The sequence below is a fragment of the Nerophis lumbriciformis genome, linkage group LG25, assembly GCF_033978685.3.
Source record: "Nerophis lumbriciformis linkage group LG25, RoL_Nlum_v2.1, whole genome shotgun sequence".
Classification (NCBI taxonomy): Eukaryota; Metazoa; Chordata; class Actinopteri; order Syngnathiformes; family Syngnathidae; genus Nerophis; species Nerophis lumbriciformis.
The window spans coordinates 33,969,303-33,995,802 of NC_084572.2; the positions used below are offsets into that span (position 1 = coordinate 33,969,303).

The following is a 26,500-nucleotide window of genomic DNA, read 5'->3' on the forward strand; positions in this document are numbered from 1 at the left end:
CAAAAAAGACAGAGAGTTGAGGAATGCTCATCAAACACTTATTTGGAACATCCCACAGGTGAACAGGCTAATTGGGAACAGGTGGGTGCCATGATTGGGTATAAAAGTAGATTCCATGAAATGCTCAGTCATTCACAAACAAGGATGGGGCGAGGGTCACCACTTTGTCAACAAATGCGTGAGCAAATTGTCGAACAGTTTAAGAACAACATTTCTCAACCAGCTATTGCAAGGAATTTAGGGATTTCACCATCTACGGTCCGTAATATCATCAAAGGGTTCAGAGAATCTGGAGAAATCACTGCACGTAAGCGATGATATTACGGACTTTCGATCCCTCAGGCGGTACTGCATCAAAAAGCGACATCCGTGTGTAAAGGATATCACCACATGGGCTCAGGAAGACTTCAGAAAACCACTGTCAGTAACTACAGTTCATCGCTACATCTGTAAGTGCAAGTTAAAACTCTACTATGCAAAGCCAAAGCCATTTATCAACAACACCCAGAAATGCTGCTGGCTTTGCTGGGCCCGGGCTCATCTAAGATGGACTGATGCAAAGTGGAAAAGTGTTCTGTGGTTTGACGAGTCCACATTTTTTGGAAACTGTGGACGTCGTGTCCTCCGGACCAAAGACGAAAAGAACCATCCGGATTGTTCTAGGCGCAAAGTTCAAAAGCCAGCATGTGTGATGGTATGGGGGTGTATTAGTGCCCAAGGCATGGGTAACTTACACATCTGTGAAGGCGCCATTAATTCTGAAAGGTACATACAGGTTTTGGAGCAATATATGTTGCCATCCAAGCAACGTTATCATGGACGCCCCTGCTTATTTCAGCAAAACAATGCCAAGCCACGTGTTACAACGGCGTGGCTTTGTAGTAAAAAAGTGCGGGTACTAGACTGGCCTGCCTGTAGTCCAGACCTGTCTCCCATTGAAAATGTGTGGCGCATTATGAAGCCTAAAATACCACAACGGAGACCCCCGGACTGTTGAACAACTTAAGCAAGAATGGGAAAGAATTCCACCTGAAAAGCTTCAAAAATGTGTCTCCTCAGTTCCCAAATGTTTACTGAGTGTTGTTAAAAGGAAAGGCCATGTAACACAGTGGTGAACATGCCCCTGTGACAACTTTTGTTTGTTTGGATTTGCAAATCATTGTATTCTGTTTTTATTTACCATTTACACAACGTGACAACTTCACTGCTTTTGGATTTTTGTATATGGAAACATATTTTTTTTCTTCTGAAATTTAATGGGTGTGGCTTATAATGCGGTGCGCTCTACAGTCCGGAAAAGTACGTTACTTGTATGTATATGCCAGTAAATGACCGACCTTCTTAAAAATATTTTCTTATCCATACATTATCAACTGAAACATAAATGACATTTTGTTATGTTCTTTGCTGCTGCCGCTATTTCATTGTTCTCCATGTGCAATGGCAATAAAAGTCTATTCCATTTCATTCGCACACCACGTCACCATGGCAACACACGGAAGCACCGCCCTAGGTTGACGCGACCTTCTCAAATTTGAAGCGTTTGCTTTTTTCCCCGGATTTCAATGACATTCAAAAGTGAGAGTAAACCTTCAAGCGTTTCCCCAGAAAAAAAGCCTTGACGGCAAAGTCCCGTCTCTGTTTGTTCCAGACTTTTTTTCTTTTTTTTTTGCCAGACTGGCGGGCGGTGGGCGTGTCCGAGGACTGGATGGGGGATGACCAATAAGACAAGGTTGCGTAACTTGAAACGAGTGGAAAAAAAAAATAAAAAATAAAAATAAATTAAAAAAAAGGATAAAATGGCTCACAGTGCGTACATTTTCTGGAAAAATAAATAGCACTAAAACAGCCTTCTGACTAAGGATGGGTACTGATTCCCAATAGTTAATACTGCAACTCAATGGTGCACATTTTTGGTACTTTTGTGTGTGTTAGAAAATATTGATTGTTTTGATTATAAAATCTCATTTTTTATTGCAACATTTCAAAAAGAGCTAATTATGATAACTATATCTTGTTTTCTTTCTTAAATCTCATTTACAGTTAGTTAATGGTGTGTATAGTCAATGGTGTGTTATTTTCTCTTTGGTTGCGCCCCAACAAGTGTTAATACTGTAAGTATTGTACCTATTAATTAAAATTAAAATTAAAATGTCTTTAACAAAATCAGAAGGTGTTCAAAACTTGTTAGAATAATTATGTGTAAGGTATCACAAAAGTTTCCGTTTTTTGGCGAGCAGACAGACGCTGTCTTTGTTGCACCAAGCCAAAGGCTTGGAAAATTCCGCTGTGTACGATGGGAAGAGACGGGAGGGGTTATCTATTGTGATCCAAGACCTGCCCAAGCCCGAGGCATCTTTTTCTTTTGTGTTAATGTGACCGAAAATAATGGCTGTTTACATACCCCCCCATTCCTTTAGAAACAGCTGTTATGTAAACAGAGAAAGTCCAAATAAAAAAGAGGTGGCGTACAATCTTTCGCCAGAGCGTGCTGGAGACTGTACAAGAGTACAGCCCAGACGTTTCTCCTCAAATTGAAATGTAATTCTGTCTTTGTTTAAATCCTTGCTTCTTGTCTCGTTTAATAGATGTCATCAGTGTTTGAACCTGACAAAAAACGCCATGTAAAATCGTTAATGCTAATCAATAGCATGTCAATAGAAAAGCCAATGTTTATTAGCATCAAGCTAGCACATTTCTTTGGAAAAGTGGAGCGTTGCCGTTTTGTCTAGTACAATTTCTCCGTTGGCGTTGACATTACTAAGTGGTAGTTTGGCCGTGTCCGCTCTCAGTGCTGCTGGAGTGATCGCCAAGTGCGAAGAATTGGGCCCCGACATCATGCGCAACGTTGGATTTTACGTGAATCGGATTCAAAAACATAAGTACAAGATTCGGTCCTCATCCCTACTTCCTACACCGTAAAAAAAAAAAAAAATCCGTACAATTTACGGTAAAATTATCGGCAAATGTGGTTGCCAGGAATTCACCGTAAAAAAATACAGTCATGATGTAGAGGACATTAGGGTATGTCTATTTTACAGGTAACTGTTTTTGCCTGCGGTAAATTACTATGACAAAAAATTATACATTAGTAACCTGTTTACCAAAAAAAAAAAACTGGAGAAGCTGTGGTTGCCAGGAAATCACCGTAAAACAAATTAGGGCAAGTTTTAGTGTTGCCAATTGGTCGGAGTACCCGGAGAGAACATGCAAACTCCATACACAAAGACCCCGAGCCCGGGAATCGAACCCAGGACCTTCTCACTGTGAGCGAAGAACGCTAACAACATCTCCACCATGCTTCCCTGTCAACTAATACTAGCATCTGCAAAATGTCTGTGTTTCCGAGACATAGGGGTTTTAACTTGAAAAATAATTTGTACAACCTTTCACTGGACAACTCACAACATGGAAATGATCACCAAGGCAACATTCTTCACTTTTTGTGAGTCGCGTATAAGTTAAAAAAAAAGGATTCACATCTGAATCTTGATTCTCAAAGAATTTTCAGCAATGGATCTTTAAAAATACGTTTTTTTAAGCCATTATTTTCTTATCACTTATATGCCAAATAACAGATTTTGACAATCGGTTTGAATTGACAATCGTGTTGAATCGAATCCTCGCCCCAAGGATTGGAATCAAATGTATTTATAATTCAAATATAAGTACTGATAAACAAGGCCAATGGGAGGGGCGGCCCCGAGGTCTGCGGGGGGTCCCCGTTATATATATATATATATATATACATATATATACATACATATACCTATATATATATATATACATATACATATATATACATACATATATATATATATATATACACATACATATATATATATAAATATATACATATATATATACACATATAAATATATATATATATATATACACATATATATATACACATATATATATATATATATACACACATACATATACATATATATGTATATACATTGGTACTTTATATATATACACATATATATATATACATACATATACATACATACATATACATACATATATACATATATATATATATATATATATATATATATATATATACACACATACATACATACATACATACATATATATATATATATATATATATATATATATATTATATATATAATAAAACATACACAAATATATATTAACACATATATACATATATACACACACACAAATATACATTTTCATAATACATATGCACACATTTATACAAATACACATATACAGATATATATACATATACACTCATATATGTACAAATATATACACATGGTTGCTTTGGGTTTTTGAATAATTATTTAATTTTAAAATATATCTAAAAATTATTATATATTTTTTTTTAAATTAAAAGAATTAAAAAATGAATCAATAAATAAAGGTAATTTAGTATTAAAGGCATTTCATAAGGAATTGTACTACAGATTCTTAGCCCCTTACTGCTCCGTCACTGATAGGAATGAAATAACTAAACTTCCCCTAATATCCTAATATTGTCACTCTCTTATTAGCATTAGCATTAGCATCAGCAAGACAGACACATTGGGTTGGATCGCAGGTGTGCTTGTTTTTGTTCTGATTATTTGCTCATTTATAATTTTACCATTTATTTCCAGTGAATTCATTTTAGTCCAAAAAAATTATCAAATTAAATTCAAGCTTAAATCAACAAGTATAAAAATAGTTTCAGGTAAATAAAAAAACATGAAAACAATGTTATGATGGGGGGGCTGCAAATAAAATTCTGCCCACGTCCCTAATTTAGCCAGAGACGGCCCTGCTCCTGGGTAAGCTAGTATTGATTGATTGATTGATTGATTGATTGGAACTTGTATTAGTAGATTGCACAGTACAGTACATATTCCGTACAATTGACCACTAAATGGTAACACCCCAATGAGTTTTTCAACTTGTTAAAGTCGGGGTCCACGTAATCAATTCCTGGTATCAAATCATAGCAGCTTACCTTGGACTTTGACGTGGCGCGGATCCAAACTGAAGCCTGTCTCGGCGCCAGGTGGGAGAAGCGAACCCCTGCAACGGAAAGCAGATCCAAAATCAGATTATAAAAGTCTTCTCGTGAAAAAAAAGCTCCTCGCACAATTGATGTAACGACGCCACTGCACACCAGTTGGTGCGCGTTTGATGCCGACGCAGGCAAAGTGGCGACTTTGTTTGTTTATGTACTTGGCCTTGTTAAAGCGGCCATCTTTATGGCCCCACTTTGGCCCGCCGCCTGGCAGACTGTGAGCGGTCTGTCGGCGAGTCGTTAAGCTAATGACGGACAGCCGCTCGCGTCGCACACATGGACATAATGTTGACCGTACACCGTCGCTCTCAGACACAAAAGGCAGGTTGTCTGGACGTCAAGAACGCCGCATTGTGGCGTCCCTTCTATACACGTCATGCTGCGTTCAAGAACACTGGGGCGTCTGAAATTTCTGACCTGGCAATAAGTCAAGGCAGATTGGCGCACTGTGTAAGGATAGGTCATACTTGCCAACCTTGAGACCTCCGATTTTATTTTATTTTATATATATATATATATATATATATATATATATATATATATATATATATATATATATATATATATATATATAAAATAAATATTTGAATTTCAGTGGTCATTTATTTACACATATACACACAGATAACACTCATCTACTCATTGTTGAGTTAAGGGTTGAGTTGTCCATCCTTGTTCTATTCTCACTATTTTTCTAACCATGCTGATGATGCATTGCTGTGTGGCATGCACAAAAGTGCTTTCATCAAATGCACTAGATGGCAGTATTGTCCTGTTTAAGAGTGTCACAACATTGCTGTTTACAGCAGACAAACTGCTTTACGGTAGACGTGACTGCTGTTGTTGTGTGTTGTTACCGCGCTGGGAGGACGTTAATGAAACTGCCTAACAATAAACCCACATAAGAAACCAAGAACTCGCCCTCTATCATTCTACAGTTACAACGTGATTGGGCAGGTACGCTGTTTATATTGTGGGAAAGCGGACTCAGGTCCGCCTGAATTTCGGGAGATTTTCGGGAGAAAATTTGTCCCGGGAGGTTTTCGGGAGAGGCGCTGAATTTCGGGAGTCTCCCGGAAAATCCGTGAGGGTTGGCAAGTATGGGATAGGTGATATGGCCTAATATGATATTAGGCCATATCACCTATCCCAAAATGTTGAAAGAGCCATATTGGACCAAAAATACAAAAACAAATCTGTCTGGAGCCGCAACAAATTAAAAGCCATATTACATACAGATAGTGTGTCATGAGATATACATTGAATTAAGAGGACTTAAAGGAAACAAAATGAGCTCAAATATAGCTACAGATGAGGCATAATGATGCAATATGTACATATAGCTAGCCTAAATAGCATGTTAGCATCGATTAGCTTGCAGTCATGCAGTGACTAAATCATACTTGCCAACCTTGAGACCTCCGATTTCGGGAGGTAGGGGGGCGGAGGCGTGGTTGGGGGCGTGGTTAAGATATATATATATAAGAAATACTTGACTTTCAGTGAATTCTAGCTATATATATATATATATATATATATATATATATATATATATATATATATAATATTACATATATATATATATATATATATATATATATATATATATATATATATATATATATATATATGTATACATATATATATATAAATAAATAAAAGAAATACTTGAATTTCAGTGTTCATTTATTTACACATTTACACACACATAACACTCATCTACTCATTGTTGAGTTAAGGGTTGAATTGTCCATCCTAGTTCTATTCTCTGTCACTATTTCAGAACACACACATTATACAAATATACATTATAAAATCAATAAGAAAATGGGAGCTCTAATTTGGGAGTCTGAATTAGGATCAGAAGTTCCTATATAAACATTGCGCACTCACGTCGCCTTTTTGTATTGATTACTGCAGCTGTGCACTGGATTCATTCACAAATACAAACTACAACTTTAGAGTTAGGCTCCACCATCAGAATGTGTACTTAAACTTATAAAGATCACATGTAAAATTATTCAGTGAGTTGATTCACCAAAACTAACCTGTTATACAGGAGGAAAAAGCACACAGGACGTTTCAATTGTTCACAGACTGGTCGCGCTCATCAGAATGACAAGAGACTTCCGGTCTGCAGGTGATAGCATTCAATTGGGAAGAAACGCCCTACTGCCCCCTACTGACCAATGTGAATACTGATAAATGTGTAATGACAGTTCCAAAAACGAATTCAAACCACAAAATAAAATAAATTAATCAACACAAAAATGTGACACATTATGGGTGGGTCACATATGCATGTACAGTAGATGGCAGTATTGTCCTGTTTAAAAGTGTCACAACATTGCTGTTTACGGCAGACGAACTGCTTTACGGTAGACGAAAACTTGACTGCTGTTGTTGTGTGTTGTTACCGCGCTGGGAGGACGTTAATGAAACTGCCTAACAATAAACCCACATAAGAAACCAAGAACTCGCCCTCGATCATTAGCTGTTTATATTGTGGGAAAGCGGATGTGTGAACAGGCTGTCAACACGTCACTCAGGTCCGCATGGAGCTGGAGGGGGCGTGGCCTCCAGCTCCGCCTGAATTTCGGGAGATTTTCGGGAGAAAATTTGTCCCGGGAGGTTTTCGGGAGAGGCGCTGAATTTCGGGAGTCTCCCGGAAAATCCGGGAGGGTTGGCAAGTATGGACTAAATATGCCTGATTAGCACTCCACACAAGTCAATAACATCAACAAAACTCACGTTTGTGCATTCACGCACAACGTTAAAAGTTTGGTGGACAAAATAAGACAGAAAAAGAAGTGGCATAAAACACGTCCTAGAAAGTCGGAGAAAGTTATACATGTAAACAAACTACGGTGAGTTCAAGGACCGCCAAAATTAGTAGGACAAAACGGCACTCGCCAAATACTCGAATCAGTGAAGCATGTTTAATATAAACCATACTTGCCAACCCTCCCGAATTTTCCGGTAGACTCCCAAAAATTCAGCGCCTCTCCCGAAAACCTCCCGGGACAAATATTCTCCCGAAAATCTCCCGATTTTCAGCCGGAGCTGGAGGCCACGCCCCCTCCAGCTCCATGCGGACCTGAGTGAGGACAGCCTTTTTTCATGACGGGAGGACAACAGGGTGACAAGAACTAAATCATCCAGACTAGAGATAAATTGTATTAGTATGTTTATCTTACCTAAAAATAAATATATTTATTAATTAAAAAAAACAAAAAAAACATTTTTACTATATTTTGCTAAAAACATCAAAATTAATTATATTTTTATTTGTATTTTTTCTGACTCCTTATTACATCCAGCCATAGAATTTTACATTAAAATAAACATATTTGAAATAATTAATTTTAAATGATCAATTATTAAAATAATTGCTTGTTTATCAACAACTTTAGCATTTTATTCATTACATTATGTTATATTCCTTAAGATTTATTTATGCAAGTTTGAAGTATCAATTATCTAAACACAGTTTTGTTTGCATATTTTCAGGAGATATATATATATATATATATATATATATATATATTTATGAAATACTTGACTTGGTGAATTCTAGCTGTCAATATACTCCTCCCCTCTTAATCACACCCCCAACCACGCCCCGCTCCCAACCTCCCGAAATTGGAGGTTGGCAAGTATGATACAAACAATGTGCTTTATAACAATTAGGGAGGTTTGTCTCATGTTTGTCCTCCTACAGAAACCATATTAAAAAAAAAATTTTTTTTTTTTCCTCTCATCTTTTTCCATTTTTCATACATTTTTGAAAAAGCTCCAGAGAGCCACTAGGGCGGCGCTAGAGCCGCGGATTGCCGACCCCTGACCTATCCTTACAATCATCATGTCAGATGAAACAAAAATTGAGCCACAATACCTAGCAATATGTTTGGAGGAGAAAAAGTGAGGACTTTAATCCCAGGAACACCATGCATACCGTCAAGCATGGTGGTGGTAGTATTATGCTCCGGGCCGGTTTTGCTGCCAATGGAACTGGTGCTTTGAATGGGACAATGAAAAAGGAGGTTTACCTCCAAATTCTTCAGGACAAGCTAAAATCATCAGCCCGGAGGTTGGGTCTTGGGCGGAGTTGGGTGTTCCAACAGGACAATGACCCCAAACACACGTCAAAAGTGGTAAAGGAATGGCTAGAATGAAGGTTTTAGAATGGCCTTCCCAAAGTCCTGACTGTGTGGACAATGCTGAAGAAACAAGTCAGAAAACCAACACATTTAGCTGAACTGCACCAATTTTGTCAAGAGGAGTGGTCAAAAATTCAATAGAAGCTTGTGGATGGCTAGTTACAGTTACTAGTTACTTTTTTTCAAAAGTAACTCAGTTACGTACACCAAAAAGTAATGCATTACTGTGAAAAGTAACTATTTAGTTACTTTTTTTTTTTTTAAGGCACCCATTAATGCCCTTTTAGCCTTCATTTCAGTACTGTTATTGCACTGGAGAATAATACAATATGTTGATCAACTTGACCTGCATTTGCATCACTGAACTCAGAAAGCAATGTGGTCTACATACAACACACAAAGACAAAGATATGTTTCAAAGGGCCAATTTATTTCAGTCCAGAACAAATTGACAAAACTATTTTAAATAGCTGCAACATAATAGCACTTTAACTTTAAGTAGATAGGATCTTTGATCCAAGACACAACTTACATTTAACTAAAATTGTCTTTTCTTTGTGCTCGAAAGAAAGAAAAGTATTGAGAATGTCTCCATGTTAAGAAACTCGACTTCTGGCTTCACCATGATGTCTTGTTAGTTGTTATGAGAGTAGCGTATGTGTGTGTGTGTGTGTGGCCCTTTAAGATATGACAGCATGTGAGGTGAGTGACGTCAGTGAGTGAGTGGACGAGAGAGGTGAGGGAACGGCGACAGTGGATGGCTGCGTCCAATAAAGTCACAAAGTTGCAACAAACCGCCGGCCTCGTCATTCACCCTCAGCTGTAAAGACCCACTTCCGGGTAAAGTGAAGGTTGTTAGCCCCGAAGTATATAGGCCCTGGAGGAACGTCTCCCCTGCGCCCCTCAACTACGGTCTGGGAGCCCCCCCCCCGCACAAAGCACGCCTTTTCTTTTCCACTGCAGCGCTGCAATAAAACACACTCAGATCTTCTGTTTCTAGCCGATACTACATAAAAAATAACGTAAAATAACGCAGTAACGCTTCATGTGGTAACGGTAACTGAGTTACTGAATATAAAAAAAAAACGCGTTAGATTATTAGTTACCGCAGAAACTAACGCCGTTACAGTAACGCATTACTTTGTAACGCGTTAGTCCCAACACTGCATACATATAAACACATATACAAACCCCGTTTCCATATGAGTTGGGAAATTGTGTTAGATGTAAATATAAACGGAATACAATGATTTGCAAACCATTTTCAACCCATATTCAGTTGAATATGCTACAAAGACAACATATTTGATGTTCAAACTCATATTTTTGCAAATAATAATTAACTTAGAATTTCATGGCTGCAACACGTGACAAAGTAGTTGGGAAAGGGCATGTTCACCACTGTGTTACATGGCCTTTCCTTTTAACAACACTCAGTAAACGTTTGGGAACTGAGGAGACACATTTTTTAAGCTTCTCAGGTGGAATTCTTTCCCATTCTTGCTTGATGTACAGCTTAAGTTGTTCAACAGTCCGGGGGTCTCCGTTGTGCTATTTTAGGCTTCATAATGCGCCACACATTTTCAATGGGAGACAGGTCTGGACTACAGGCAGGCCAGTCTAGTACCCGCACTCTTTTACTATGAAGCCACGTTGATGTAACACGTGGCTTGGCATTGTCTTGCTGAAATAAGCAGGGGCGTCCATGGTAACATTGCTTGAATGGCAACATATGTTGCTCCAAAACCTGTATGTACCTTTCAGCATTAATGGTGCCTTCACAGATGTGTAAGTTACCCATGTCTTGGGCACTAATACACCCCCATACCATCGCAGATGCTGACTTTTCAACTTTGCGCCTAGAACAATCCGGATGGTTCTTTTCCTCTTTGGTCCGGAGGACACCACGTCCACAGTTTCCAAAAAAATGTGGACTCGTCAAACCACAGAACACTTTTCCACTTTGTATCAGTCCATCTTAGATGAGCTCAGGCCCAGCGAAGCCGACGGCGTTTCTGGGTGTTGTTGATAAACGGTTTTCGCCTTGCATAGGAGAGTTTTAACTTGCACTTACAGATGTAGCGACCAACTGTAGTTACTGACAGTGGGTTTCTGAAGTGTTCCTGAGCCCATGTAGTGATATCCTTTACACACTGGTGTCGCTTGTTGATGCAGTACAGCCTGAGGGATCGAAGGTCACGGGCTTAGCTGCTTACATGCAGTGATTTCTCCAGATTCTCTGAACCCTTTGATGATATTACGGACCGTAGATGGTGAAATCCCTAAATTCCTTGCAATAGCTGGTTGAGAAAGGTTTTTCTTAAACTGTTCAACAATTTGCTCACGCATTTGTTGACAAAGTGGTGACCCTCGCCCCATCCTTGTTTGTGAATGACTGAGCATTTCACGGAATCTACTTTTATACCCAATCATGGCACCCACCTGTTCCCAATTTGCCTGCTCACCTGTGGGATGTTCCAAATAAGTGTTTGATGAGCATTCCTCAACTTTATCAGTATTTTTTGCCACCTTTCCCAACTTCTTTGTCACGTGTTGCTGGCATCAAATTCTAAAGTTAATGATTATTTGCAGAGGACTTTCCCCTGCAAATGGCGACTTTTGAGTGCGTTTGGAATTCTTCCCATTGGAACGTAGGCAGTAAAAAGGCGAGGAGTAAGTGTGAACTGATGTCACTCGTCAGTCCCCCGTCAACATTGTGAGGGACCAGCAACGGGGCATCAAACTGACAGGACTACGACATTGAATTGGACTTCTCCCTTTTGTGCCAGAATGTCAAAGCGGACCGACGACAAGTGAACAAAGCGCCGTCCAATAAACGTTTGACATTTCGTCTCCCGCGGCTGGACATGATGACACACAGGAGAAGGAACCATGTTAGATCGGTGTCATATGTCTATAAACTGGCCTTTTATTTCATTAAAGTGCAGGCTATTTTACCTCAACTACAGTATTTCCCAACATGAATGCAAAAATAACAAAAAAACATGTTTTTCACCAAATAAAATGCTACATTAAATAAGGGGGGAAAGCAAAAGAGCAAAAGAAATGCTGGATAAAGTGTAAGAAAATAGTACAAAGTGTGAAAATGTAAACAGAGAAACCTGAGAAGAACTATTTTCTGCAGGTTTAGTGGCAGGCTGTGCTCTAAAGGGTGAGCGGTGTTTGAAGTCATGTGACACGGGTCTTACAAAGAGGTATGCAGCACTTGACACCTCATTGGCTTGTTCTGAGACACAGTTGATTGCTTTGGACTTAATTTACCAGAAGTGGGTAAATTGTGCACCAAATTTTTTTACACTGAAATTTTTTAGACAGAATTTTGTAAAACGGAATATTTATGCGCTGATTTTTTCCACACTGAATTTTTTTACTATTAATTTTTATTCAATTATTTTATTAAACACTTTTTTTTACTGTAAATTTTTGTGCACTGATTTCTTTCTATTCTGAATGTTTACACACTTAATTGCTTTACACTTTATTTTCTTAAACACAATTTTTACACAGGGATTTCTTGTGCACTGAATTTGTACACACTTGATTTTTTTTTTTTTTTTTTACACAAAACAATTTTTACACTAATTTTTTACACACTGAATTTTTACAGACGGAATTTTTTTTAAATAAATCTTTTTCCACTGATTTTTTACACACCTAAAATTTGTTGACTTAATTTTCTCACAGCAATTTTTTACACGCTGATTTTTTTTTTTTACACAATTTTTTCACACACTGAATTTTTTCATACAGATTTTTTTACACTGAATTTTTTTACACTAATTTTTTCACACTGAATTTTTTTCATACTGATTTTTTTACCCTGAATTTTTGTGCACTGAATTTTAAAAACTGGATTTTTACACACTTAAATTTTTTACACTTATCTTTTTTGCACTACATTTTTTAAACACTTATTTTATTTCACAATATTTTTTTTACGGACTGAATTATATTATTCAAAACATTTTTATAAACTGATATTTATTCACACTCTAAATTTTTTACACACTGAATTTTTTTTTTACAGTGAATTGTGCAAATATTTGTATACAGTAATTTTTTACACGCTGAATTATAAAACATTTTTACACTGAATTTTTTTATACTGAATTTTCTTACACAAATTTTTTGACACTGATTTTTTGTGCACTGAATTTTTCAAAACTAGATTTTTACACACTTAACATTTTTTACACGTAACTTTCTTACACTTAATTTTCTTACACTAAATTTTACACACTGAATTTTGTGCACTGGTTTTTTGTACAATTAATTTTTACACGCTTACTTTATTTTACCAAAAAATTTTACAGACTGAATTTCAAAACACTGATTTTCTTTTTCACACAAACTTTTTACACACTTATTTGATTGGACAATTTTTTTTTTATCTTTCTTACAAAAAATGTTTACACATTGAATTTCTGTGCACTGGGTTTATGTACACTTAATTCATACACACTTATTTTATTTTTAAAACATTTTTACAGACTGAATTTGTACACCAAAAATGTTTATAAACTGATTTTTATTCACACTAAATTTTTTACACACTGAATTTTTTTTTTACAGTGAATTGTGCAAATATTTGTATACACTGATTTTTTACACACTGAATTATAAAACCTTTTTACACTGAATTTTTTTATACTGAATTTTTTTACACACATTTTTTGTGCACTGAATTTTTCAAAACTAGATTTTTACACCTACATTTTTTACACTTAACTTTCTTACACTTAATTCTCTTACACTGAATTTTTACACACATTTTTTTGTGCACTGGGTTTTTGTACACTTAATTTTTACACACTTATTTTATTCTACAAAAAAAATTTACAGACTGAATTTCTATACACTGATTTTTTTGTCAAACTAAATTTTTTACACACTTATTTTATTGTACAATATTTTTTCACAGACTGAATTTTTACACACTAAATTTTTACCAAATGATTTTTATCCACACTCAATTTTTTACACACTCAATTTTTTTTTACAGTGAATTTTTGTGCAATTATTTTAATTAAACATGAAATTTGCTCACAACTTTTCTCATTCAATTAAAATTGTCGGCATATTTTGATGTAAATCCAAACAATTTCACACGCAAAAAAAATCAGTTAAAAAAATGAAACTGCAAAGTTGTGTACAAAATTGTGCAAACGCTCTTGTAGTGTTGAACGTGTGTCATGCTGACTATTGTCGCAGATGTTTTCCCAAAGAAGAAGATAAGCAGTGGAGTGGTGCTTCATCTCTGATACAAAACAGCTCCCTAAGTCAACAATCCGGATTTTAGTCCGATAGCGTCGCCTCGGCTTTTTATCCGGCTGAGATCTTTGATGAGCGTCTCTCAGCTTGTTGTTGCTGGGATCCATTAGCAGGGTGAGTGCAGCAAGATGCAAGGGGACGGTCTGGAGGGGACTACACAAAAACATGCATGGCAACAAATCAACAAAAATCAGACCTTTTATTAAATAAATAAAAAATCAGAAAGTGTTGGCAGGCAATCTTCCACTGGGAGGCTCCTTTGATGAGATGGATGTGGAGAGCTTCCACCCAGCAGCTGCGTCTCTTCTTGCTTTTGTAAAACCTCAGCTTCTGCTTCCGGTTTTGTCTTTTAACCAAGGGACTCTTTGATGAAAGCCACGTAATCCACTTCTGAAGTGATGTCCGATCTCTTTCTGCTTATGGGTTCAAACTGACAGATCAAAAAGTGCAATGGCCATTTTGATCTGTTTTAAAGGGGCTAGTGCAGGGGTTAAGGTCAAACTCCTTTACACTGAGCCAAGACTCGTGTATTGTTTACTCACACTTGCAGGACCAGCTGAAGACTCCTGTATTGTTTACTCACGCAAACTGGAAGAGGCCTCCCACACTACAGTAGAACCTCAGGTTACAAACCCCTCCGTTTGCAAACTTTCTTATTTACGAACATTCCCATCGAATCCGTAAAAATGCGCCTCCGTGTGGGAACGCTTCATTCGTTCATTTTGTGTCGCGTTACGTCGTGTCACTTTGTTAACTTTTTTTGGACAGGTAATAAAAAAAATTTAAAAATTTTTTTTAAATCGATAATAATTTTTTTTGGAATTGATTAAGAATTGTTACAAATAAGAATCGCAATGAATTCAGTTTATTTGGAAGACGCATACGATACAATGTAATGCATCACCTATTTCCAGTTGACGTCTGAAAAGGAGTAGTACAAGTCCCTCATCACGTAATCACGCGCAGATTAGCGAGATCTCGTAAAAGTCGCCGCCATCCGTCACGCATCCAGGGGAAATCCTGGGTAAGTTGCGTGGGGAAATATTCATACATTCAAAACGTGCACCAAAAATATAGAAATAAAAAATTTAAAAAAATATATGAACAACAAAAAAATACAAATATTTTTTTTAATTTAAAAATAGATTAAATAAAAAAATTAAAGTTAAAATATTTTTTTTTTTTAAATCTTAATTTTTTTTTAAAAACAATAAAGAAATGTGTACGCTACTTTAAATTGATCAAAAACTGCAAAGTGTTGAAAATGAAAAAAGTATTTAAACAATAAAACAAAATGTACATATTTTAATTGAAAAAAATATATATATATATTTATTTATTAAATTAAAAAATGGTTTTAAAAAATTAAAGTGTATGCTACTGTAAATTCATCAAAGACTACAAATTGTTGAAAATGGAAAAAAATAAAAATAAAGTACATTTTTGAAATTAAAAAAATAAAACAAAATTATCAAAATAAAAATAAAAATGATATTTTTTGTTGTTTTATATATATATATATATATATAAATATAAATAAAACAATAAAAAATGTGTACGCTACTGTACATTTATCAAAAACTGCAAAGTGTTGAAAATGAAAAAAGTATATAAACAATAAAACAAAAAGTACGTATTTTAATTGAAAAAAAAAATATATATATATTTTTTTAATTAAATAAAAAAATGGTTTTATAAGATTAAAGTGTATGCTACTGTAAATTCATCAGAGTACAAATTGTTGAAAATGGAAAAAAATAAAAAAAATAAAATGTATATTTAAAAAAAACAAAAAAACAACAACTAAACTATCAAAATAAAAATAAAAATAAAATGTTTCGTTTTATATTTTATACATACAAATGTGTGCGCTACTGTTCAGTTTAGTTTCAGTTTATGTGGAACGATACAAAGTAATGCATCACCTATTTCCAGTTGACGTCTGAAAAGGAGTACTACAAGTCCCTCATCACGTAATCACGCGCAGATTAGCGAGATCTCGTAAAAGTCGCCGCCATCCGTCACGCATCCAGGGGAAATCCTGGGTAAGTTGCGTGGGGAAATATTCATACATTCAAAACGTGCACCAAAAATATAGAAATAAAACATTTAAAAGAATATATGAAAAACAAAAAAATACAAATATTTTTTTAAAATTTAAAAATAGATTAAATAAAAACATTAAAGTTAAAATTTTTTTTTTTTTTTAAATCTTACATTTTTTTTTAAAAAACAATAAAAAAATGTGTACGCTACTTTAAATTGATCAAAAACTGCAAAGTGTTGAAAATGAAAAAAGTATTTAAACAATAAAACAAAATGTACATATTTTAATTGAAAAAAATATATATATATATATTTATTAAATTAAAAAATGGTTTTAAAAAATTAAAGTGTATGCTACTGTAAATTCATCAAAGACTACAAATTGTTGAAAATGGAAAAAAAAAAAAAAAAAAAAGTACATTTTTGAAATTAAAAAAATAAAACAAAATTATCAAAATAAAAATAAAAATGATATTTTTTGTTGTTTTATATATATATATATATATAAATATAAATAAAACAATAAAAATGTGTACGCTACTGTACATTTATCAAAAACTGCAAAGTGTTGAAAATGAAAAAAGTATATAAACAATAAAACAAAAAGTACGTATTTTAATTGAAAAAATATATATATATATTTTTTTTTAATTAAATAAAAAAATGGTTTTATAAGATTAAAGTGTATGCTACTGTAAATTCATCAGAGTACAAATTGTTGAAAATGGAAAAAAAAAAAAAAAAAAAATGTATATTTAAAAAAAACAAAAAAACAACAACTAAACTATCAAAATAAAAATAAAAATAAAATGTTTCGTTGTTTTATATTTTATACATACAAATGTGTGCGCTACTGTTCAGTTTAGTTTCAGTTTATGTGGAACGATACAAAGTAATGCATCACCTATTTCCAGTTGACGTCTGAAAAGGAGTACTACAAGTCCCTCATCACGTAATCACGCACGGATTAGCGAGATCTCGTAAAAGTCGCCGCCATCCGTCACGCATCCAGGGGAAATCCTGGGTAAGTTGCGTGGGGAAATATTCATACATTCAAAACGTGCACCAAAAATATAGAAATAAAAAATTTAAAAAAATATATGAAAAACAAAAAAATACAAATATTTTTTTAAAATTTAAAAATAGATTAAATAAAAAAATTAAAGTTAAAATATTTTTTTTTTTAAATCTTAAATTTAAAAAAAAAACAATAAAAAATGTGTACGCTACTTTAAATTGATCAAAAACTGCAAAGTGTTGAAAATGAAAAAAGTATTTAAACAATAAAACAAAATGTACATATTTTAATTGAAAAAAAATATATATATATATATTTATTAAATTAAAAAATGGTTTAAAAAAATTAAAGTGTATGCTACTGTAAATTCATCAAAGACTACAAATTGTTGAAAATGGAAAAAAAATAAAATAAAGTACATTTTTGAAATTAAAAAAATAAAACAAAATTATCAAAATAAAAATAAAAATGATATTTTTTTGTTGTTTTATATATATATATATATATAAATATAAATAAAACAATAAAAAATGTGTACGCTACTGTACATTTATCAAAAACTGCAAAGTGTTGAAAATGAAAAAAGTATATAAACAATAAAACAAAAAGTACGTATTTTAATTGAAAAAAAAAATATATATTTTTTTTTTTAATTAAATAAAAAAATGGTTTTATAAGATTAAAGTGTATGCTACTGTAAATTCATCAGAGTACAAATTGTTGAAAATGGAAAAAATAAAAAAATAAAAAATTTATATTTAAAAAAAAAAAAAAAAAAAACTAAACTATCAAAATAAAAATAAAAATAAAATGTTTTGTTGTTTTATATTTTATACATAAAAATGTGTGCGCTACTGTTCAGTTTAGTTTCAGTTTATGTGGAACGATACAAAGTAATGCATCACCTATTTCCAGTTGACGTCTGAAAAGGAGTACTACAAGTCCCTCATCACGTAATCACGTGCAGATTAGCGAGATCTCGTAAAAGTCGCCGCCATCCGTCACGCATCCAGGGGAAATCCTGGGTAAGTTGCGTGGAAAAATATTCATACATTAAAAGCATGCACCAAAAATATAGAAATAAAAAATGTAAAAAATATATGAAAAACAAAAAATACAAATATTTTTTTGAAATTTAAAAATAGATTAAATAAAAAAATTAAAGTTGAAATAAAATATTTAAAAAAAAATCTTTAAAAAATGTAAAAAAACAATAAAAAAAATGTGTACGCTACTTTAAATTGATCAAAAACTGCAAAGTGTTGAAAATGAAAAAAGTATTTAAACAATAAAACAAAAAGTACATATTTTAATTGAAAAAAAATAAAAAATGATTATTTATTAAATTAAAAAATGGTTTAAAAAAATTAAAGTGTATGCTACTGTAAATTCATCAAAGACTACAAATGGTTGAAAATGGAAAAAAATAAAAAAATAATTTTTGAAATTAAAAAAATAAAACAAAATTATCAAAATAAAAATAAAAATGATATTTTTCGTTGTTTTATATATATATATATATATATATATATATATATATATATATATATATATATATATATATATATATACCGTATTTTCCGCACTATAAGGCGCACCGGATTATTAGCCGCACCTTCTATGAATTACATATTTCATAATTTTGTCCACCAATAAGCCGCCCCGGACTAAAAGCCGCGCCTACGCTGCGCTAAAGTGAATGTCAAAAAAACGCTGCGCTAAAGTGAATGTCAAAAAAACAGTCAGATAGTTCAGTCAAACTTTAATAATATATTGAAAACCAGCGTTCTAACAACTCTGTCCCAAAATGTACGCAAATGTGCAATCACAAACATAGTAAAATTCAAAATGGTGTAGAGCAATAGTAACATAATGTTGCTCGAACGTTAATGTCACAACACACAAAATAAACATAGCGCTCACCTTCTGAAGTTATTCTTCATTCGTAAATCCTTCGAATTCTTCGTCTTCGGTGTCCGAATTGAAAAGTTGCGCAAGCGTGGGATCCAAAATGGCCGGTTCCGTCTCGTAGAAGTCATCGGGAGTCAGTGTCGCTGTTGTTCTGTGAATCCTGCCTTCCGGAAAGCTCGGACCACAGTTGTGACCGAAATATCTGCCCAAGCATTTACGATCCACTGGCAAATGTTGGCGTATGTCGTCCGAGGCTGTCTGCCCGTCTTAGTGAAGGTGTGTTCGCCTTCGGAGCTGTGTGAAAAAAGCCACCCGGCCTCTTCGCGTAAACTTCCCTTAACCACTCGCTCATCTTTTCTTCATCCATCCATCCCTTCGAGTTAGCTTTTATGATGACGCCGGCTGGAAAGGTCTCTTTTGGCAAGGTCTTCCTTTTGAATATCACCATGAGTGGAAGTTAGCATGGCAAGCTAGAACCACAGTGAAGGATGACTTCTCATTCCCTGTGGAGCGAATATTCACCGTACGTGCTCCCGTTCCACAGTGCGGTTCAGTTGCTGTGAAATACGGTAGTAATCCGTGTGCGGATGGAGAGATTGCGTCTTTTTATGAACCGGATCCTTGTCCTTTGTAGGAGCCATTTTGTGGTCTTTACAGATGTAAACAGGAAATGAAACGTACGGTGATATCCGCGCGTTTTTTCTTCTTCTTCCGGGGGCGGGTGAAGCGCTTCCTGTTCTATGGGGGCGGGTGAAGCGCTTCCTGTTCTATGGGGGCGGGTGCTTTCCTTGGCGGTTGCTTGCGTAGAAGAAGAAGCGCTTCCTGTTCTACCGGGAAAAAAGATGGCGGCTGTTTACCGAAGTTGCGAGACCGAAACTTTATGAAAATGAATCGTAATAAAGCGCACCGGGTTATTAGGCGCACTGTCAGCTTTTGAGAAAAATTGTGGTTTTTAGGTGCGCCTTATAGTGCGGAAAATACGGTATATATATATATATATATATAAATAAAACAATAAAAAATGTGTACGCTACTGTAAATTTATCAAAAACTGCAAAGTGTTGAAAATGAAAAAAATATATAAACATTAAAACAAAAAGTATGTATTTTAACTGAAAAAATAAAAAATGTATATATTTTTTTAATTAAATAAAAAAATGGTTTTAAAAAATTAAAGTGTATGCTACTGTAAATTCATCAGAGTACAAATTGTTGAGAATGGAAAAAATAAATAAATAAAATAAAACTAAACTATCAAAATAAAAATAAAAAATAAAAATTTTCGTTGTTTTATATATTATACATAAAAATGTGTGCGCTACTGTTCAGTTCAGTTTATGTGGAACGATACAATGTAATGCATCACATACTTCCAGTTGTTTCATTACAGCACGTCTGAAAAGGAGTAGGAAGAAGCAGAGTTGATTAAATCCTACCCCTTTCCATACCATAGCAATTTTATCCCATTTCTTTGTTCTCTGTAACAGAACAGTGAATAAATTAAATAATAAATAATTAATATACCATAGTAAATAAAATAAAAAAAGATTAAATACATAAATAATCATTATCACCAACTCTGGTGCGGTTTGGTTTCCGTAATCCACGTCAGTCGCTGTGTCGACAAGAAGTGCCCTGGAGAAGACTCGCCGAGGACTCGACAGGTGTCCTCGGATTTGGTCGCATTAAATCTGACATGGAAACACAACAGACGCCATGTTGCTTCCTAGTTTTAATCCGGATGTTAATCTGCCACCTTCTACCTGGAAACTCCACGTTATGTTCGACATCGAACGCTCCGAGTACTCCATCAAAACAGTGCTTATCAATTAATGACACTAACTGAAAAGCACTTGATCAACCGCAGTCTCCTAAAGTTGCGGCTGTAGGCAACCTCCTATTGTCGTTTTAGTCTGCAAGATGATGACCGATCAGCTCTAAATGCGCTTTTTAAACCTGTGTGAGAGATGTGCGTGTTACGCTCGTCGTTTACGGCTTGAGGGTTCCATGTTCGATCCCCGCTCCCGCCGGCCGTTGTGTTCGTGGGCAAGACACTACACCCGCCTGCTCCCACGGTCACCCACACTGGTGTAAATGTAGCTTAAAGATGCAGATGACGTGTGTTCACTATGTCAAGCGCTTTGAGTCTCTAGAGAAAAAGTGCTATATAAACAGAATTCACTTCACTGTTAAAGCTGACTCGGCAGTTTGCTCATTACTGCTATCAAGACGAGGGTACCGTTTTTGGCGCCAACCAAATCCTACCGGACAGCGATTCACGTGAATTCCACCGGTGCCTAGGTTGCGCGTGGCGTCACGCCCGGTTGCCGACTTCATGCTTTGGCACCTGGCCATCACTCCAGCAGCACTGAGAGCGGACCCAGCGAAACAGCTTGTTTCCCCTCGGGGTGATGGACGGCTTGTAGCGCTTCATAGCAGCAGTTGACCTCCAGGGCCCCAACTCCCCAATCCCTCTGTTGCGAGTTGTCGTGATTAAATGTAACGTGTTTATGTGTGCATTGCATGGAGGTTTGTTTCCCCCTCCAGACTAGGCCCCCTTAGGAGCCCAGTCTAGATTGTATTTTTTTACTCATCTTCTTCCCCAGCGTTTGACCTTTTTCTTATCAGTGTTCCTGTTCTGTAACCCTGTACACTGTTTGTTTGTCTAATCTTGAACGGGTTTGTGCTAAAACATAGTTTTGTTGTACTTGTGCAATGACAATAAAGTCCTATCCTATCCTATCCTACTACCTACCAAAATAGTAATTTACTCAAAAAAAAAAACGTAAAGTAAGGCTCCACTTTTCCAAAAATGTGCTAGCTTGATGCTAATATACATTGGCTTTGCTATTGACATGCTACTTTATAGCATTGGAAATTTTACATGGCGATTTCAACACCTCCAAATTCTTTACTGAAAACTACAGCTAAGATGCATGTTAAAAAACAGCTGGTGTGTAATATGTACAATACTTAGACTAATAACACTTTGTAGGGCGCAACAAAAACCCGAAAACAACACCATAATTTACACACTACTGCCATCTAGCGTCTTGGACTTGCAACTGTAATTACAACTTAGTGTCATACTTGCAAATGATGATATGATGATAATAAAATAAGATATAAAAAAAATGTTCTAAAAGGGGAACTGCACTTTTTGGGGGGATTTTGCCTATCGTTCACAATCATTATGAGAGACAAGAACAAAGAAGTTTTTTGTTTTAGAATTCTAAAGATGATAAAAATGCTTGCAAGATGTGTCTAATAAGAATCACCTTTGTTGCCTTCAAAGCCTCTAAAACAACTTCAAAACCCTCCATCAATTATATACACACTGCAAGTATATATATATAATGTAGTAACACAGACACCTTCATAACAATATGTAATATGTACAATATACAAGATGCAAGTATATATATAATGTAGTAACAGACACCTTCATAACAATATGTAATATGTACAACATACACACTGCAAGCATATCAATAATTATCAATATCGACCGATACAAAACACTTATATTGTGCTAGTTTTCAGCCGCATCCCCAAGACAACTTGTTTTTATATATATAAAAAAATTATTAAAAAAACATTAAAAACGTGTGCGCTACTGTAAATTCATGAAAGACTACAAAGTGTTAAAAATTAAGAAAAAATAAAAAAAACTAATGAAACAATTATTTTTTTTAATTAAAAAATAATTCAAAATTATTTTATTTTATTTTAAACAAAAGATACATAAAAATATTTTAAAAAATTAAAATATGAATGTACACAAAAGGGTTAAAAAAGAAAAAAAAAAAGAAAAAAAAAGTACATGTTTATAATATTTTATAAGTAAATTACAAATAAAAGTTGTTCAAACATTAATATTTAATGCATTTCTCTCATGCTCCTTATTTTCGATAGGTCATAGAAAATATGAATAATTATCGATATCAACCGACACAAAACACTTATATCGTGCTAGTTTTCAGCCATATCCCCAAGACAACCTGTTATATATATATATATATTACGTAGTAACAGACACCTTCATAACAATATGTAATATGTACAATATACACACTGCAAGTATATATATGATGTAGTAACAGACAGAGTGAGGTGAAAGTGACTTTGACGCTAAAAATGGGGAATTTGAAGCCATCCTATTGCGACATAAATGAAGTGCTTACCCAAATAAACCGGAAAAAAAAGCTGGACCAAACTGACGACTGTCCATTGAGTGAGTCACACTTTATATTGATCATGATACACGCAGTTCGTCATGCGTGTTATTACAACTACAGTACATATGCTGCCTGGCTAGCAGTGTACAAACAAATCATGAAATAATATATATATTTTTGAAGCTGAATATACTGAGGATGAACTACTGCTTCTCAAAGCATGAAGGAAGGGTAAGACGTTGGAGCAGACGGAAGCCGAGAGAGTGAGGTGAAAGTGACTCGAAGCTGCCAAATGTGGAATTTGGAGCAAAACTATTTCAAAATAAATGGAATGCTTATCCAAATAATATGGAAAAACGTCACTGGGCAGCAGGACCAAACGCACAACTGTCCATGGAGTGAGTCACACTTTATATTGATCACGATACACGCAGCATGTCATGTGTGTTATTACAACTACAGTACATACGCTATCTGGCTAGCAGTGTACAAACAAAACATGAAATAATATATATATTTTTGAAGCTCAATATACTGAGGATGAACTACTGCTTCTCAAAGCATGAAGGAAGGGTAAGACGTTGGAGCAGACGGAAGCCAAGAGAGTGAGGTGAAAGTGACTCGAAGCTGCCAAATGTGGAATTTGGAGCAAAACTATTTCAAAATAAATGGAATGCTTATCCAAATAATATGGAAAAACGTCACTGGGCAGCAGGACCAAACGCACAACTGTCCATGGAGTGAGTCACACTTTATATTGATCACGATACACGCAGCATGTCATGCGTGTTATTACAACTACAGTCCATACGCTGTCTGGCTAGCAGTGTACAAACAAAACATGAAATAATATATATATTTTTGAAGCTGAATATACTGAGGATGAACTACTGCTTCTAGAAGCATGAAGGAAGTGTGAGACGTTGGAGCAGACAGAAGCCGAGAGAGTGAGGTGAAAGTGACTCGAAGCTTCAAAATGCGGAATTTGGAGCCAAGCTATTTCAACATAAGTTGTTAGAATACAAAAACAATTCTGTGCTTGTGGGGACCAAGGTTTCTCATTGTCATCCCACCGGGTTGAGTTTTTCCTTGCCCCTGATGTGGGATCTGAACCGAGGATGTCGTTGTGGCTTGTGCAGCCCTTTGAGACACTTGTGATTTAGGGCTATATAAACAAACATTGAAAAAATGAACGGCGCCCATAACTGTCCGCCGTAAGAACGGTGACGCCATCTGTTTGTGCTTGGATCAGCACAAGAGGAAAGCAGGGGGGGAAAAAAGAAAGCAACCTTGGCCTCATAAAGCATCCGTTTATACTTTGCTTAATTAACGGCAGAAAAGCTCCGGCGGCGTGCAACAAACAGCCGGCCAGGGGAGTCGGAGAGCGCCAGCGGGCTGAGCTGGAAAGGGTGGAGGAGTACTTCCTGTCCTAGCAGCACAATCAGGTCCTATCAGGAGACGTGACAGCCAGATGGAGGACAAAAATGCAAAAAAAAAGGCTGAAAATTCAGTTTTAAAGCGACCGTATCAGGACCATGGACAGTGAACGCATCATAGTGTGGGGGTAAAAGGGAACGGAGATGACATTTTACTTGGATTTTTTAAAAAAGAAGACAACATTCAGATGGAGCACCAAAGTTATGTCTGATGATGGAAACCACAAAGCTGTCAAGTTCTGGAAGTTTCCAGACCAAGTCTACCTAATAAAGAATAATAACGTATTTTCCGGACTATAGAGCACGCCGGTATAAGCCACAACCACAAAATGTCAGGAAAAATAATATGTTTTCCATATATAAGGCGCAGGTATATATGTTGTTAAATGTTAAATTTTAATAAAAATGTATATATATATATATATAGATAAAAAAATTAAAATAAAAAATTAAAATGTGTGCGCTACTGTAAATTCATCAAATGACAAACAAAAAAACTAATAAAACAAAACATTTTATTTTTTAATAAAATAATTTAAATAAAAATAAAAATTAAAACAAAAAATACATAAAAATATTTTTTAAATAAAAATGTGTAATCTACTGTAAATTCATCAAAGACTACAAAGTGTTAAAAAAAATATGAATAAAGTAAATTTTTATAACATTTTATAATTAAATTAAAAACTAAAATATATATATATATATTTGTTTTTATTTTTTTAAAAGAGGAAAAAAAATTGTAGTTATGTTGTAAAATTTACAAGCGTTGCTTGGAGTGATGAATCAAGTGTTAAAATGAAAATATAGATATATTTTAAAAAAAATAGGACAAAAAGTACATTTTTAATTAAAACAAAAAATATTAATCAAATAAAAAAAATGTAATTAAAATGATATATATATATATATATACAAAAAATATAATAACAAAAATTTAAAATGTGTGCCCTACTGTAAATTCATCAAATGACAAAAAAAACTAATAAAACAAAACATTGTATTTTTTAATATAGGAATTTAAATTTAAATTGAAATAAAAACAAAAAATACATAAAAATATTTTAAAAACAAAAATGTGTAATCTACTGTAAATTCATCAAAGACTACAAAAAGTGTTTAAAATGAAAACAAAAGTATAGTACATTTTTATAATATTTTATAATTAAATTAAAAAAAAAAAAAAAAATATATATATATATATATATATATATATATATATATATATATTTTTTTTTTTTTTTTTTTTTAAAGAGAAAACAAATAAAAAATGTGTAAGCTACTGTAAATTCATCAAAGACTACAAAGTGTTTTGAACGTACACAAAAATGTGTGGTCCTACACATTTTTTAAATCGACTCACCATCGCCCGGAGACGCCACATAAAGAGCTGCTTTTCCTCCAAACAACTT

General features: G+C 34.5%; 1 protein-coding gene across 1 annotated transcript in view; it reads right to left on the minus strand.

Annotated features, from left to right (window-relative positions):
- Positions 1–26,500, minus strand: part of LOC133621846 (protein phosphatase 1 regulatory subunit 29-like) — a 315,118-nt gene that overhangs the window by 131,253 nt on the left and 157,365 nt on the right. Inside the window, exon 3 of the mRNA XM_061984244.2 lies at positions 4,985–5,052. The gene's annotated coding sequence lies outside the window, so the exon portion shown is untranslated. The remainder of the gene's footprint in view (positions 1–4,984; positions 5,053–26,500) is intronic.